Below are 13,553 nucleotides of genomic sequence, written 5' to 3'. Positions count from 1 at the left end.
CCGTTCTCTTCTTTAAAATTTTTTTTTCAATGTCTATTTACTTGGGAGAGAGAGAGAGAGAGGCAGGAGCAGAGAGAGAGGGAGACGCAGAATCTGAAGCAGGCCCCAGGTGCTGAGCTGTCAGCACAGAGACCGACTCGGGGCTTGAACACAAGAACCGTGAGATCATGACCTGAGCCAAAGTCGGACACTAACTGACTGAGCCACCCAGGCGCCCCTACTGTTATTTTCAAATCTGCTTTTCTCCCTGTGTGTGTCCCCCTTAGGGAATTGAGTCTGACCTATTCACTTACCCTGGGCTAGCTTCCTTGTAGCAATAGACTGTGAGCTCATCCCCATAAACCTCAGTGATGGAGCCTGAAAGGTAATAGGCTACACATGTTTGTAGAAAAATGATGGAACAGGGGCACCTGGGGGGCTCAGTCGGTTAAGCGTCCGACTTCGGCTCAGGTCATGGTGTTGCAGTTCGTGGGTTCGAGCCCTGCGTCGGGCTCTGTGCTGACAGCTCAGAGCCTGGAGCCTGCTTCGAATCCTGTGTCTCCCTCTCTCTCTCTGCCCCCTCCACCACTTGCACTCTGTCTCTGTCTCTCTCTCTCTCAAAAAAATAAATAAACATTAAAAAAAATTTTTTTTAAATGATGGGAAAAAGTGAGTATCATCACAGCTCATGATGTGTTCAAGCATGGCCTTGTCGGTTTCAGGAACTTGGAGAAGCCCTGGGGGGGTCTGGACAAGGACCTTGATTAGTTCATTCTTCGAGTGGGGGGATCAAGAGGAAGTTTAATCCAGCAGCTTAGACACAAAGTCTGGAAAGCATGGTCCTGACAGGCCTTATTTCACATGAGTAGTGACCCGGGGCCCCCAGACAGCTTCGGGAATACATATAGGCAAGCAGCAGGAGATGGGCAGAGCCCCTCGGAGCCATAGAAAAGACAGACAAAAATCAAGGTCGAGGGACTGAGTTGTTCCCTCAGTAAGGAAGTGCGTGGTTCTTGACTCAGGTATGCTGATGGGGACACTCCTCCCGTGAAATGACGTAGAGACCCCGTGTACATTTGCTCAGATCTGGGACCAAAGGATCTGCTGTCCATAAAGGAAGCGTGGGGCTGAGGGCCAGAACATGACGCTGGGACTGCTTTAATTCCTCCTGTGCTGGTCAGGCTTCCCCGTGAGCCCGAGGAGGGACAGAGAGAGGCACTCAGTGGGATGCTAGCACCGAGGGGCAGAGATGTTGCTGCCAATTAGGCAGACCTAAAAAATCCTAAAAGTCTGCTCGGGTCCTATTTAGAGCCTTAGTCTAAACTCAGTTATTAAAGTTGATCTAGAAACTGAGCGAAGGGTACAGGTGTATGTGCAACTTTTTTGTAAATCTAAAATCATTCCCAAATGAAGTGTTTATTGAAAAAGCATTTAATAAAAATCATCAATCCCCTATTTGTTCCTTTTTAAATGTTTATTCATTTTTGAGAGAGAGAGAGGGAGAGAGAGGGTGGGGAGGGGCAGAGAGAAAGGGAGACCCAGAATCTGAAGCAGGCTCCCGGCTCTGAGCTGTCAGCACAGAGCCCGACGCGGGGCTGGAACTCACAAACCGTGAGATCGTGACCTGAGCCAAAGTCGGATGCTTAACAAACTGAGCCCCCCAGGTGCCCCTCGATCCCCTATTTGGAACCTAACTAGGTTTGGAAAACTGAATTAAAATGAAGCATCTGGGAGTCTGCCGCAGAGCCAAGTCAAATAGGTGGGGGATTTTTTTCTTCCTGGTGGCAGAAACTTCCAGGCTAGCTAGGTTTAGCCGTAGAGGATAGAAGGACATTTACTGAGAAGACAACTTCTTATTTTCTTTCTTTCTTTTTTTTTTTTTTTTAAATTTTTTTTTTTCAACGTTTATTTATTTTTGGGACAGAGAGAGACAGAGCATGAACGGGGGAGGGGCAGAGAGAGAGGGAGACACAGAATCAGAAACAGGCTCCAGGCTCCGAGCCATCAGCCCAGAGCCCGACGCGGGGCTCGAACTCACGGACCGCGAGATCGTGACCTGGCTGAAGTCGGGCGCTTAACCGACTGCGCCACCCAGGCGCCCCCTTATTTTATTTCTTACCATCTGGCCCTACTACCAGGACGGGGGTCAGAGGTGGCGATGAGCTCTGGAGGGAAGTACGGGGGCAAGGGAGCCTGGCTGCTTCTTCCACTTTCAAACTCATCAACTCCTGCTTGTCCTCAGATGACCCAGGGAGGCTTGCTTCTCGAAGCTGCCAGTTAACAAGCAAGGTTGCCAACGGAAGTCAGTTGCTCTCTTCTGATGCTGGAACTTACAACCTGTCATTTGTTGTCCTTTGTTGTCCGCAGAACAGAGAACACAGCCAAGCCAGCAGGCAGGGGGAGTCTGTTGGGGGAGCCCAGACCTCATTGGAATGATGCAATTTATTCACACATATCAAGGAAGAGCAATAAATCCCTGCCACCGTGAGCCTTTCTCTGTCTCCCAGTGGTCAGGAAACAATTACGATGAGTGTGGGCTGGAAAGAAGCTAACACGGTGATGATTTTGCCTTAGATGTAAACATAGGACAAAGAATGGACACAATGGTCACAGTGCAGGCATATTCACTAGCCTGCATGTTGAACAGCATCCTTAACGCGACACACCCTGACCTGTCTGAGAGCCAAAGCTCCCAAATATATCGGCAAGGAGAAGTGGGCGGACTCATTGAGAGGCTTTCTAACAGCCTGAGAGAAAGAGCACTCAAGAAGGAGAGAGGGAAAGCTTGAAAGCGGAGACCCAGGAAAACCAGGTACACATGAGAAATCCCTCCGGAGCGTTATTTTATCAGTGCAGATGTGAATGATGGACAAATAATCCGTGAGGTCGGCAAGAAAAATCGAAATTATTTCTACCAGGGCCAGCTTGCAGCTGGAAAGCGAGAGCAGGCATTGGCCAGGAATGTTAGCATGCACCTGTTCAAGCAGCTTCCAGACTCACCTCCTTCTACTCACTCCGTTTCTGCCGGCTTATCTCGGATTGGGCAATGACCAGAAATTCCAGGTGGGGAGGCTGTTCAGGTAGAATCAGCTGAGGAAAGAGTCTGGAGACCCGCCGGGGCCAAAAGATACATCGTTGTCCGGGCAGCCCCGGGGAGTTCGCGGACTCAAGAGGAAGGTCGTACTTACAGAGATGAGGCATTAAAGGGGCCCAGGTTTACCAAGGCACTGAAGAGGGACCCATGAGAAGCAGATTCTCTGCAGGGAGAGGAGAAAGTATTAGGGCAGAACGGGCCTCAGGGACACATAACTAATTCCCAAAGCAAGTGTGGAGTAGTAGGAAGTACCCCAGCTCGAGAAGAATGACCTGGGATCAGGTGGAAACATTCCTGTGTTACCATCCTATGGTCCTGGGTAAACCCCAGGCAGCTTCCTCAGATAGGAAAAGGGAACCTGCCCTTTCTATCTTCAATGAGTGTTACGAGAACCAGTTACAAGGACACTTAAAAGTCTTTTAAGCAAATGCAAATTGTGATTGAAATTGTAGATCAGATAAGACACCTCTGACCTTACAAGGACCAATTGGATCTGTTTCCTCCCACACTTGCCTCACCTTTTGTGAGGCTAAGTGCGGGTTTTATTTTATTTTTATTACTTACATACAAAGATCTTCTTTCCCCCTTTTAATTCACACACATTACAGAGAGGCGCTATTTTTGATGACTAGTTAGGCTGTTCGGATATTGTATTTACGGTGAAATCCCTACTGATATTTCTCTATTGATTTCTTTTCCCACATCCATCACAATTGCTTTAAAATACCTACAAATTGACCAAAACTCCCTGCTCAACAGTTCTCCTTACCCATAATTCATTTCTTTCAGTATCTTGAGATAATCAATGAAGGATTATCTATGTATCTACATCTTTGTGTGTCCACATACACACACACAGCATCTACCTGCAAGGAATACTGGGCCTTCTGGAAATACTGGGCCATGGATTCTCTTGACTTCCCTTCACACAAGGAATAGATATTTCCCCCATTTTATGGATGGAAAACAGAGGCCCAGTCACTCATGGGATGAAGATTATAACTGATTAGATCCTACCTGTCTGCAAACCGCAGTTCTCGTATATCCTATACCGGAGTCTTTCTCAGTCATCCCAGATGGAGGAATTGACCATGGCTCCTTTTAATCTTTATTTTACTCTCTGTGCAAAGCCACAGTCCCTGTTGGGGCTGGGATGGCTTACACCGGGGTCTGGGGGGATGGAAGGAGCCAAGACAAGGGTCTTAATCCACTACACATCTACCCCAAACGCCTCTGGTAACACTTTCCCAGTTGGTCTGTGTATCTGGAAAATTGATGCTGTGCCAGCTGGGTCTCGAGTGCCCCCTCATTGGAGCCTGCGGTTACCCCACCAGTTGCTCAGAAAGCATGGAGCACTTGGCTATGTTATCATACACCTTCGAGGCATAGCATATGAATCTTAAGGTGCTAGGCCAGAAGAATAGATTTTAAGAGCTCAGGGGAAGAGAAGCATGCCTGCAACCTGCTTTCAGCCCAAGAGTCAGAGGTAGATGATTGGATGTCATTACAAGAGAATTCCTAAGCCTGGGGACATAATTAACAGAACTGTGGCCACCTGCTGTCAGGTGCCAGCATTGGGGGTAATTAGTAAACCGGGTACCTGAGGATCACAAGGTCTAAGACAGAAAAGAAGCAGAAAAAGAACATTTAAAGAAGCAGAATGAAATCCCAGAAAAGACCTTGTAAATTCAAAATAGCAGTCTGAAAAAAAAAAAAAATCAATTGGCTCCTTTATGAGTGGCTGATGCAACAGTAACCCTGGTCTAATATCTCTGGACCTATGTGCCCGGGGTCAGGGGCTGACCCCACCATGTCCAAAGCCAGCATCACTGTACTGCAGGGTTCATCCTAAGCATCCCGCAAATAAAGAAAAGGGTAGCAATCGATACGGGACATGACGAAAGCCCAGGAGAGCCAAAAGGAGTTGGCAGGTCACGGCGGAGAGAGGCAAGAGAAACAAAAAAAGCCCCGGAGATGTCAGCCTCAGATTTCTCAAACAACACAAAGGATGTTGGATTTCAATGCACACTGCTTGGCTCTGTTCAGAGTATAAAAGGGAACAAGGTGGTCAGTGTTAAAGGAAAGAGAGGAAAATGGCTGACGACAGCCTTGGAGCTGAATTAAAAAGCACCAAATTAAAGGCATGTGTATTGAACTGAGAAGCTGAGTGGGAGTGCCCTTCCCCAAACTCTGCAATTACTAGATTTGGTACCTAGGTTCCCAGGCAGCCCTTCCACAATTCAGGGGTGTCAGGGAGCCCAGGATTGCCCCAAATCACCCTCTGCCCACAGCCTTTCCCTCATTTAAAGGTTAAGTCCTTTAGTTTATTGCTTTGATTTCCCCTAACATGCAAACGGTCCTGAGGAGACGTAACCTGAGTGTGAATTTCAGTACTTTTCCCCAGAGCATGTTTGATCGTAGATGTCACAAGGACAGATTTACTTCCTGTCTTTCACCTTTAACCTTTTAAAGACACTGGCCAATTCTCTAGTGTTTCTGACCTGCTCTTCACAGTAGATAGTAAGAATGATGACCTCCGGAGTTGCGCAAAATGGTGACTCTGTAGCCATAGGCCCCAAGCTGGTTTCTCCTTGACGTTGGTATCTACTTCAAGGTTAAGCACTCTTTGCTCCTAAAGCTTTGGGTTTGCTGTGCTATCTGCTTGATTCCCGATCTTCCTTCCAGCCTAGGACCAGATACAGACTCTGTTGGGGCTCTTGTTCCCAGATCCCTAGGTTTCTCCTAACTTCCAACTCCTAGGACCCTCTGGGTCTTTCCCTACTCCTGCCGTGTCCTTACTTTAATGTCTCTAGTCTTATCTCCTTCAGTCTTGGTTTGCAACTGCCCAAAGGATCATCCCCTGCTCATGGTCATGGTATGAAGCTGAATTATATACATACATAATTTAACATATACATTAGCTTGTATATATCGTGTGTATAAATAATGTACATACAAGCTAATGTATATATTAGGATAATACAATACTATAATATATGCATATATATATTTCATATCTTTAAAATTTCTATCAAAGGAAATTTCAGAACCAGATCACTTCAGTGGTGAATTTTACCAACCATTTATGGACAAAGTAAAGCTAATTCTACACAAATACTTCCAAAAAATAAAAGAAAAAGGAACTATTTTAATTCATTTTATGAAGTATTATCCTGATACCAAACTAGACAGACATTACAAGACAAGGAAACTACAGAATACAATCTTTCATGAGCATAAATGTAAACCCCCGCACCAAAACTTTGGCAGAAATATATCAGAAGGACAATACATTATAACCATATAGAATTGATCCCAGAAAGGCAAGTTTGGCTCTGCCATTGGAAATCAATAAAGAAAACAAAATCAACAGATTAAAAAAGAAAAAAATATGTAGTCATTGAAAACAGATTCAGGGGGCACCTGGGTGGCTCAGCTGGTTAAGCATCTGACTTCCACGAGGTCATGATCTCGCGATTCGTGAGCTCGAGCCCCGCGTCAGGCTCTGTGCTAACAGCTCAGAGCCTGGAGCCTGCTTCAGATTCTGTGTCTCCCTCTCTCTCTCTGTTCCACCCCCACTCACACACACACACACACACACACTCTCTCTCTCTCAAAAGTAATAAACATTAAAAAACTTTGAAAAAAAAGAAAATAGATTCAGAAAAAACTGACAAAACTTAATATGAATTTATAATACATAATAAAACATCTCTCAGAAAACTACCTGACAGAGACCATCTGTAAAAAAAACCTTCAGCTAGAATCATCTTTGACAGTAATTAATGTTTTCTTTCTCCCAAAAAATCAAGGAACAAGACAAAGATGTTTGCTCTGCTATTGGTATTCCACACTATATTAAAGGTTTCAGCTGGAACAATAAGCTAAACAAACAAACAAATAACATCCAGATTGGAAAGGGCGAAGTAAAATTGTTTTTGTTCTTGGATGACATTATTGTATATGTAGAAAATCCTATGGAATCTGCAAAAAAGATATAAGAACTAATGAATGAATTTAGCAATGTTACAGGTATAAAATCAATGTACAAAAACCAGTTGAATTCCTAACTATTAACAATGAACAATCAGAAATTTGAAGAAAACAAAACCAAAGCGTGTGGAATAGCGTCAAAAATATACTGAGTAAGAAATATTATAAAATGTAAAAACCTTATAAGCTAAAAGCTGTAAAACATTGCTGAGAGATTAAAGAAGACCTGAATAAATGCAGAGATAGGTGTCTTCCTACATTAGGACAATCAATATTATTAAGAATTTCCCCCAAATTGAACTCTTCATATACAATGTGATCCTAATAAAAGAGCAGGTGTTTTGTAGAAATTGTCAAGCTGATTCTGAAATTTGTATGGTAATATAGATGACTTTGTATAGTCACAACAGCTTTGAAAAAGCATAACAAAGTTGGAAGATTAATGCTATTGGACATCAAGACTTAATTAAAATTAAAAGAATAGGGGTGTCTGGCTGGCTCACGACAGAGCAAGAGATTCTTTATCTTGGGGTTGCAAGTTGAGGGTAGAGTTAACGTTAAAAAAAGCTACAAGAATAAAGACAATGTGGTATTGCCATAAACATAGCCGAAAAATAGACAAATGGAACAAAAGAGAGAGTCCTGAAATGCCCAAATATTTATGGTCAACTGATTTTTGACAAAGGTACAAAGGCAATTCAGTAGAGAAATGAAAGTCTTTTCAACAAATGATTCTGGAAGCAACCGATATCCCCATGCAAACAAGCAAGCAAACAAAGAAACAAACCCTCAGTCCATACCTTGCATATATAAAAATTAACTCAAATGAATCATAACCTAAAATGAAAATTTAAAGTTATAAAAAAATCTAGAAGAGCTTTAAACTATAAAAATTCTACAAGAAAAGATTTTCAACACTGGCCATAGATTTCTTACATATGAACCAAATGCATCAATCCATGCAATAAAAAATTGATAAAAGTGGGCTTCACCAAAATTAAGACCTTCTGATGTTTAAAGGACATTGTTAAGAGAATCAACAGACAAGTCACATACTAGAAAATAAGATTTACAAATCACATTTCTGATTAAGGGCTTGTTCCCAGAGTATCTAAAGAAACTGCAACACTCAATAATAATAAAAAAATAAACATGCAATAGAAAGGAGACAAGGTGCTAGAAAAGACACTTCAGCAGAAGAGATTTGCAGATAAATACATGAAAAGACATGCAACGTATCATTCATTAGGGAAATAAAAAATTAAAACCCCAAAGAGATAGCACTATACAACTATTAGACTATCTAAAACAAAAAAGACTGACAACACAAAGCATTGGCAAAGATACAGAAACATTTCAACTCTCATACACTGTTGATGAGGATATAAAATGGATATAAGACTTGAAAAAACAGTTTGGGGAGGTACATAACAGAAATGATGGCGTAAGTACCTCAACATGTTTTCTCTTCCATAAAAACAAGGAGAAAACTGGCAAAATTTGTCATATGCACTTTTTCAAAACTCTAGAAGTTACAAGTTACACAAATGATTGCAGCCATCCAAGGAACAATTATTAAAATGTGTGTGGGGGGGAGGAGGGGGTTGTGTGCTAAATCTTGGTAAAGAACAGTAGGTTTTATAACACGTTAACTTGCCGTATACCAATCTCTTGTTGTTCAGGCCTGTAGTAATTCTCTGCAAAATAACAGCCAGCATTCTCAGAACAGCCTGGAAGACACTGGAAGGAGTAGAATAAAACCAAAGCTCTTGCACACCTCAAATACAAAGAATTGTCATTAGTTGACCTTTCTGTTGGTCCCCTGGAAGACTGTCGCTTACAAGAAAGCATGTATTTGATCTGACTCAGAACTTGTTCAATATGAAAAGCCTTCTTCCCCGGATGCCCTTGTCAAGAACAGTTACTGATTAGTGTTTTAACTTTGTGGCTGCCTGCGGTGGGGGATAATGACTGGGGTAAATAACAAATGAATCAAAAGTCTTAAAAGGAAAAGTTAGGATAAGAGAATTTGCTTAAGCAGAAAGTGAAGGTTAAGACAGTTGTCAATTATTTGGCTGTGTTGAAGGTGTTCCACACACACACACATACAGCCTCTTTGAAAAGACTAGAAGATTCGTTTATGGCTGTGGTAGGCTGAATAATGGCCACCAAAGATGTCCAAATCCTAATCTCTGGGACCTGTGAATATTACCTTACATGGCATAAGAGACATACTGATGTTTTGAGGGATACTGGGATGGGGGATTATCTTGGCTTACTTGGATGAACCCTAATTTTACACTAATATGTGTCCTTACATGGGAGAAGGTAAGGGATATTTGACACATAAATAAAAAGGCAATGCGTGGGGCGCCTGAGTGGCTCAGTCAGTGGAGCGTCTTTTGCGCTGAGCGTGGAGCCTGTTTGGGATTCTTTCCCTCCCTCTCCCTCTGCCCCTCATCCATTTGCTCTCTCTTTCTCTCAAAAAAAGGCAATGTGAAGATTACAGAAAGATGCTACACTGTTGGCTTTGAAGACTGAAGAAAGGCCTATGAGCCAGGGAATGCAACTGAAGAAGGTGGAAACGACAGAAAAACAAATCCTCCCCTTGATCTTCTGGAGACGTTGCGATCCTGCTAACACCTTTATTTCAGCCCAGTAAAACTTATTTCAGACTTCTGACATCCAGACCTATAATAGAATAAATGTGTGTTGTTTTAAGCCACCGAGTTTGTGGTATGTTTTTATAGAGCCACAGAATTTACAGAAATCTCTATGCAATCATTAGGCGACCACTAAGCTAGCCAAACAGAGACTTCAGTAGCCACACATGACAAATAATAAATACTTTATAGAATTAGTTCAGAAAATTCAGTAAGCAAACAACTACTATAAGTAGAAACAACAACAACCCCTGGAGAAGGAGGAGAATCTGATTTCCAGAATTGCCAGATTTAATTATTTCAAATATCCAGTTTTCAGTAAAAATTTATGAGACTTGGAAAGAAACAAGTAAGTATGGCTTCTACCCAGGGAAAAAAGCAGTCAAAAGAAACTGTCCCTGAGGAAGCTCAGAAAAAAATTGGACTTAGCAAACACAAAATTTAAATCAGCCATTTTTTAAATGTTCAAAAAACTAAAAGAAATCATGTCCAAAGAATTAAAGGAAAGTATGAGAATTATGTTTTCTTGAACAGAGAGTATGAACAAAGAGAAATTATTACAAAAAAGAGAATCAAATAGAAATTCCAGAATTGAAAAATACAATAGCTGAAATAAAAAATTCAATAGAAACCCTTGGCAAAAGATTTGAGCAAGCAGAAGAATTAGTAAAGTTGAATATAAATAAATTGCTATTATCCAATCTGAAGAAATGGGGGGAAATAAGGAAAAAATATACAAAGCTTTAGAGACCTCTAGGACAACATAAGGACACTTTAAAGGCACTAGTAAAGGTAATTACATAGGTAAATGTAAATGACTGCATAAATGTATTTCTGTCTTTAATTCTTTTTTTTCTCCCATCTGATTGAAAAGACAACTGCATAAAGCAACAATTATAAATCTGTGTTTATAAGGCATGCAGAAAGAGAGAGAGAGAGCCCTCTGGTATTTCTTCCTCTCGTTATAAGGACACTAATCATATCAGATTAGGGCCCAACCCTTATGATCTCATGTAGACTTTTTTTTTTTTAAAGTTTTTTTTTTTCAACGTTTATTTATTTTTGGGACAGAGAGAGACAGAGCATGAACGGGGGAGGGGCAGAGAGAGAGGGAGACACAGAATCGGAAACAGGCTCCAGGCTCCGAGCCATCAGCCCAGAGCCTGACGCGGGGCTCGAACTCACAGACCGCGAGATCGTGACCTGGCTGAAGTCGGACGCTTAACCGACTGCGCCACCCAGGCGCCCCTCCTGTAGACTTTTAAAAGTTCTTTCGCTAAATACAGTCATACTGGGGGTTAAGTCTTGAACATAGGAATTTTGAAAGGACACAATTCATTCAGTCCTTAACATATACTATTGAAATTACGTTGTTATAAATATGAACAAGACTGTTATAAATGAACATGTTACTCATCAGGGCAACCACTAAGAAAATAACTCAAAATAAATAGTGGAGAAAATAAAGGACTTAAAATGGTACACTGCAAAATATGTTTTTAACATAAAAGATAACAGTATGGAGGAACAGAGGAACAATAAAATTCATTAGACATATAGAAAACAAACAGCAAAAGGCAAACATAAATTGTACTGTATCAGTAATACCATTAAATATAACTAGATTAAACTCTTAAATTAAAAAACATAGATTGGCTGAAGGGATTAAAAAAGATCAAACTAGGGGCACCTGGGTGGCTCAGCTGGTTAAGTGTCCGACTTCGGCTCAGGTCATGATCTCGCGGTTCATGAGTTCAAACCCGTGTCGGGCTCTGTGCTGACAGCTCAGAGCCTGGACCCTGCTTCACATTCTGTGTCTCCCTCTCTCTCTACCCCTCCCCCCCCCACACTCTGTCTTGCTCTCTCTCAAAAATAAATAAACATAAAACAGTTTTTAAAAAAGATCAGACTATATGTTATACCTAGAAGACATACTTTAGATTCAGAGACGCAAACACGTTGGAAGTAAAAGGGTGAAAAATTATATACCATGCTTACTATAACAATGTGTCTGCACCAATATCAGAAAAAAAAAGACTTTAAGACAAAAAAGGTTACTAGAGACAAGGAAGGACATTTTATAATGATAAAAGTGCCAATCCATCAAAAAGATATAACACTTATGGGGCGCCTGGGTGGCGCAGTCGGTTAAGCGTCCGACTTCAGCCAGGTCACGATCTCGCGCTCCGTGAGTTCGAGCCCCGCGTCAGGCTCTGGGCTGATGGCTCAGAGCCTGGAGCCTGTTTCCGATTCTGTGTCTCCCTCTCTCTCTCTGCCCCTCCCTCGTTCATGCTCTGTCTCTCTCTGTCCCAAAAATAAATAAACGTTGAAAAAAAAAATTAAAAAAAAAAAAAGATATAACACTTATAAACATATATACATCTAACAAAGTCCCAAAATGCAAGAAGTAAAAACTGGCATAGTTTAGGGGGAAACAAATAATTAATATAAATAGCTGTCAACCTTGATGCCCCACGTTTTATAAATAAAACAGTTAGGTAGAATATCAGCAAAGAAATAGAAACTTGAACAACACTGTAAACAAACTGAACCTAACAAATATGTATAGAATACTCCACACAACAACAGGAGAACATACATTCTTCTTAAAGCACGTGAAACATTCTCCAGGGTAGCCAGATGTTAGACCATAAAACAAGTCTCAAAAAATTAAAAAGAATGATATGGGGCACCTGGGTGGCTCAGTTGGTTAAGTATCTGACTTGTGATTTCGGCTCAGGTCATGCTCTCATGGTTGTGAGAACCAGCCGAGCTCAATCTGGCTCTCCCACCGATGCATGAGCGCTCTCTCTCTCTCTCTCTCTCTCTCTCTCTCTCTCAAAAAAAATAAATAAATAAATAAATAAATAAATAATAAAAATAAAAAAAGAAAGAAAGAAGAAAAGAAAAAGAAAGAAAGGAAAAAGAGTGGTACCATATAAAGTATATTCACTCACCACAACAGAAAGAAATTGGTCACCAAGAGCATAAATTTGGTAAATCCACCTGTGTGGAAATTAAAGAACACCCACATAAATAACTAGTGAGTCAAAGAAGAAATTACAAATAAAATTAGAAAATATTTTGAAGTAAATGAAAGTGAAAACACAGTCGGACCCAAACCTACAGGATGCAGCTAATGCAGTTACCAGAGGAAAATTGGTATTTCCAAAACATATTATAAAAGAAAAAAGAACTCAAATAAATAAACTAAACTTCTACCATAAAAAAACTAGGAAGAATAGAACAAATTAAATTCAAAAAAAATTTTTTTTTTCAACGTTTATTTATTTTTGGGACAGAGAGAGACAGAGCATGAACGGGGGAGGGGCAGAGAGAGAGGGAGACACAGAATCGGAAACAGGCTCCAGGCTCCGAGCCGTCAGCCCAGAGCCCGACGCGGGGCTCGAACTCCCGGACCGCGAGATCGTGACCTGAGCTGAAGTCGGACGCTTAACCGACTGCGCCACCCAGGCGCCCCGAGAACAAATTAAATTCAAAAGAAGCAGAAAGAAGAAAATTATAAAATTGTAGCAGAAATTAATAAAATAGGGAATAGAAACAATAAATAAATGAACCAATGGAGGTTCTTTGAAAAGGTCAACAAAATGAGATATGGTAACCATGAAAAAAAGAGATTCAAATTACTAAAGTTGGAGAAGACATTATTAATCTTTTGTATTTATATTATAGATTATATTACATAAATTATATATTAGTTGTATATTGTATATTATATTATAAATTATAGAAATATATAATTTATATGTTGTAAATTATATGACATGAATCATATATTGTTTACGTATTAGTATATATACAAG

At 41.0% G+C, this 13,553-nt stretch overlaps 1 long non-coding RNA gene across 1 annotated transcript in view; it reads left to right on the top strand.

Moving 5' to 3' along the window:
* The window catches only part of LOC147576910 (uncharacterized), a 154,006-nt gene extending 144,211 nt beyond the window's left edge, over window positions 1-9,795 (top strand). The window contains exon 2 of the long non-coding RNA XR_015240577.1: window positions 9,558-9,795. This is a non-coding gene — a long non-coding RNA (uncharacterized LOC147576910). The remainder of the gene's footprint in view (window positions 1-9,557) is intronic.
* Window positions 9,796-13,553: the final 3,758 nt, after the last annotated feature.

The sequence above is a fragment of the Puma concolor genome, chromosome D1 (genome assembly GCF_028749965.1).
Source record: "Puma concolor isolate L17-30 chromosome D1, mPumCon1.1.hap2, whole genome shotgun sequence".
In the NCBI taxonomy this organism is placed as follows: Eukaryota; Metazoa; Chordata; class Mammalia; order Carnivora; family Felidae; genus Puma; species Puma concolor.
This window is presented reverse-complemented; position numbering and strand designations above follow the sequence as displayed.